This window comes from Carlito syrichta, unplaced genomic scaffold (assembly GCF_000164805.1).
Source record: "Carlito syrichta isolate Samal-C Ts95f unplaced genomic scaffold, Tarsius_syrichta-2.0.1 Scaffold316250, whole genome shotgun sequence".
In the NCBI taxonomy this organism is placed as follows: Eukaryota; Metazoa; Chordata; class Mammalia; order Primates; family Tarsiidae; genus Carlito; species Carlito syrichta.
Window position 1 is genome coordinate 83,913 of NW_007260346.1, and position 5,066 is coordinate 88,978.

A 5,066-nucleotide genomic window follows, 5' to 3' on the forward strand; every position below is an offset into this window, starting at 1 on the left:
CTGCCCCCTTCATAGACATAGATCCCAATTTATAATTCTTGCTGATTGTCACAAGCCACAGAGCTCCAAACCAAAGCTCAATGGGGCATGTGTGTGTGCGTGTGTGTGTGTGTGTGTGTGTGCATGTGTGTGTGTGTGCAGGTGTGTGAACATGTGTGCTTGCAACTCATTTTTAGACATGTTTCTTGGCTCCTTCTCCAGCTGGGAATATTAAATGACTTGTGTTGTGAGAAAGCCTATAAGGTTAAACATGTGAATTTTTAGGGTAAGAAACAATAATGAATGCTAATACATTTGGGTTTATTATTTTGACAGTTTTGAATTCCCATTGTACTTTTTAAATCAAATCTTACAAAAGTGTTTGTTCTGTTTCTGTTGATCAGAATGAATAACAAACCTGAGACTTTTTTTGTACCGTACATTGTGTAGTACCATGGAGCTGACAGTGCCGCGTGTGGCTGAAATTAATAACTGGACTTTGTGCATAGAGGGCTGAACCTCTGGACATCAAAGAGGATCTTGACAAGGGTGGTTATTTCATAACATTCAGAACAGACAAGATTTTCTTATCCTTTGAAAGGGAATAAAAACAATATTGACCTCTTAATATTCTTGTGAAACTCAAACTAGAAAATTAATGTAAGGTGTTTAAATATATTATCTAGTACAAGTCAACTCTTGACATGTTATTGTTATTGTTTAATCTTACCATGTGGGGTAAAGCAAATCAGGAACATTTTGCAAAGTGGCTTCATATGATTTTGTGTACTTATGTATATGTGTGAGTGCTATACGGAGGCAAAGAATAACATTGTGGTGTGTGAACTGTCGTTGGAAGAGAGCACTCGGGAGTGAGAGAATAACTATGTGCACACATGGGATAAAATATGTGGAAAATACTAACAAGAGTTTACAAAAACATATTATGAGAGAAGAAGACATCTGAATCTCTCATAACAGCTTAGATTTGGAAAGCCACCAGAGGAATAACAGATAGGAAAATTTAGGTAAGGAAATACTTAATGTATTACCTAAGGCCACTCAGTCATTAATGGGCAGAACCAAGATTAGAATCCTTCCTAAAAGTGCGATCATATCCTGCATTGCTGGCTTCCCCAACACTTACATAACAGGTAAACTCTAGGAACAGCCAAGTGTTGCCATTATTAAATGTGACCACCATTTTGCTCATAAAGTCTGTTACTTGTAGGCACATGAAGGCTTGTCTAGGTATCCATGCCTCACTCAGAAAGTTTCCCTAGAGCCAAGACAGCCTCCTGACTGAGCAATGGTGTGGAGCCAAAGACTGTTAAGACCATGTCCCATGTTCCTGAGCATCATTTCATCCAACCCCTGAGGACCAGAGAGACATGAATTGCAGTGGGAATCTAGAAATTAGCTCTGCTTCTTCCTGGATGAGTGTGTACACCCATCATTTACTTCTCTCTTGCTTGCTTCAGAAGGTTGGTACAAACAAATCTCAACTGAAATAATGAAAAGAACAGATCGTATACTCACAAATCATAGCATCATCATTTATTCATTAAACTGTTTATTAAATACCTACTCTATTCCAAGCATTAGTCTCAATATTGTCAATACATTAATGAACCATCCAGCTGATGTCTCTAATGTTATGGCATTGGCATTCTACTGGGGGCAACAGACAAAATACACAGCATGTCAGATGATGGTACAAGCTATAGATAAAAATAAAGCATGGTAAATGGTGTGAGGAGTGCCAGGGTCGAGGCTGGATTACTATTTCAAACAGGACCATCAGGGAAAGTCTAACTGATAAAGTGAAATTGAGCAGAGACCTAGAGGAAATGAGGAAGCAGCAATTGCCAGTCCTCTGGTCGAAGTCATTGAATATGATGGTCCATTTTAAATCCCCTGTGCTACTCATCAAATTTTATTCCTCAGTCAAAGCGTGCAAAAACTTTTCAAGAAGTTTCAAAAAACTTTCCCTCTGAAGGAAAATGCAGTAGCAGTTCTGCTTTGAAAGCACTTAGAAATGAACATCCCCTCTGGCTATAAACCTAATGCCTGAAATTTCTTGTGTACCCATCTCAGGTAGTAAAATTAATATAACACATTGTCCAGACACAGACAAAGCTTTGTACATGAAGGCGAAGCTTGCAGAAAGCTATCAAGTTCTTATGAAAAAAATAAGGATGTCGGCAAGCTGGTTATGAGCTATGTAATCATAGGTAAGTCACTTAAAAATCTTAGAGTCTCAGGTTTTCAGAATGATAAAGTAGGATTACATCGACTGTACTTGGTGTGTAGAGTAGTTGTGAGGTGTGAAGATATATTGAATGAGAAAATGTTCATATTCTAAAATAAGTCCCATAATGGAGCCCTGGGCTGTGTGTAGGACACTCAGAACTTTAAAAAGTTATAATCTTTGTACTTGAGTTATTGACAACATAGAGGATAAATAGACATTAAAAAAAAGTCATGGCCAAGATGTCTCTGAAATACAAAGGATAGACTTCCATTTTTAGCATATGATGGGTTACTTACCTGGAAATCCTCCTATAATATAAAGTATAATAGGTTAAAATAGATTTTAAATTAATCTTTTAAGTGTATCATGGAGATTAAACAAAAGTACAGAAAATCCCCTTAGTACAAATCCAGTAAGTAGATGTTGATGTGCATGTTGCCTTAAAGGCATTTTATATTCCAGGGACTCTGGAGGCTTGAGTTGTGAGGGTGGCATGGGAGTGGCCCCAGAAAAGAACTTATGATTGGGCTTCTTTAAATAAATGCTGCCTCCTCACAGAAAAACAAGTGGATATACCTCCTGGTATATAAGTGTGTATATATATATATATTTCCCATCAAGGAGGCACTTTGTTCTGGATACTGGGAATAAAACAGGAGGAGCCACTGAGAAAGAGAAGCTATATTTCAAGTAAATAGATTTATTGATGTTGATGTTTATATCACTCTCGGGTAGATTGTTGATGCAAGCACACATCCTCTCTAGTGATTACACTCTAAATTTAATAATAGAAATAGAAACATCAAACAAAACACACCAAGACTGAAAGGTATTGGAAAACAAACAAACAAACAAATAGAAGAATTATGCACTCAATGACGTTCTACTTTGAAACAACATAGATAAGTATAATTAATAAGTTTAAAGAAATAAATTTCCGAGTGAATATATTACAAGATACATTTTTCATAAAACACTATCAGAAAGTTCAGGCATATTTGACAAATAATTTTTCCATTAAAATACTTCATTGATTAAATTTAATTTTAATTTGGCAGATTAAATTAAAGTTTTAAAACAGAGGACAAGTAGAGTGGAAGATAGATCTCAATTAATTACCCAAAAGACAGTACATAGGGACTCATATATGGGAAATATGAAAAAAAATGTTAAGAAAAATGGAAGATAGAATGAGAAAATCTACCTACATATAAATATGATTTCTAACCAAAAAAAGAAATGAAGGAAAAAAGATGACAGAGAAAAAAAGAGTGAGATTAGACAATATTGAACATAATGCCAAATAAATATTTAGAATTCATTAAAATTATGAATCATCATATACAAAGAGCCCAAAAATTCAATCTGTGTAGATATAAATTAATCCCAAGATACATCAGTAAAGAACCACAAAATTCAAAGAAAAAGAAGATTATAAAATAATCCAGACTACCTACAAGGAAACGATTTATGATAACAACATACATACATATTAATTGTGATAAGGGAAACCAAAAGAAAGTGGAATTCTATCTTCAAAGAGCCACCCTAGCATTTTCAACTGTAACACTATCATTCGGCAATGAAAATAAAAGACATTTCAGATCATTAAACCTGATAGACTTTATCTTATTAAAGAAATTTCTAATATGTTTATTTCAGAAAGAAGGAAATGATACCAAAAGGACTGTTAAATGAATAACATAATAGCCATTGATCATAAGCAAAATATTGATTCTATCAAATAATAAAGAACATCTAATTTCTGGAGCTGAAATATCTACAGTACTTTAATTATCACAGTAGATTTTTAGGACACCACCTGATGAATACAGGTATAATTCCCCAGGTAGATGTGACAATTCTAAAACTGAATGTCAGGGATTTTTCTTGTGTCACTCTGCTGGGCACAGGACTTTTAAAGATGAAAAAATGCCTTCCCCCAAAATGCATCTTGGAAAGGAGGGACCTATAAATAGATCATTACACCGACATTCACACTGATTGCATGTTTGATATCTCCCAGTCCTTTGTGTGGATTGTCCCACTACTCTCACACCACCCCATGAGATGCACCCTAGGAGGATGCTCTGGGACTATTCCTCTTAACTGTCAACCATACTCACTTCCACCAAATTCGTCACACTACAAAGTTTCTTTCTCAAAAACACATCTCTTTAAAATACTTCTCTAAGTTACTGACTTTAATGCAGGCCACTGCCTTCGAGATAAACTCCCAGTTCTTTTGTCTGATATCTGCCGCTCTTCATTTCTGGCTTCGGTCTTTCCAACCTCAGCTCTCACCTCTGGTATTGGTACCAGCTCAGCAGTCTTTCCATGACACAAACATATAAGTACACACATGTACATGCATGTTTACGTTCACACACATCTACAGCCATGCACATGAATACACAGGCATGCATTTGCACACACGTGCGCGCGTGCACACACACACACACACACACACACACACAATGTTACAGTCTTGTGTCCTCCATCACTGACCTGCTCTGTACCATTCCAGGCTCTACATGTAGACTTTGACCTATAGTACCTGTCATCTTCTGTAAAACCTTTTATGTATATCTTTTCCCCTAGCCTGCCTGGGTAGTTGTTATGGACTGAGTATTCGTGTCTTTAGAAATTCATATGTTTAAACCTTCACCTCTAGTGTGACTGTATTTGTAAATGGAGCCTCTAAAGTAGTAATAATATTAAATGAAGTCATAGGATGAGATTCAGAATCCCTTAGGGTAGGATTAGTGCCTTTATACTCAGGAACAGAGAACGAAACACCATATGTGCACACTCATATGTGGGGGCTAAATGG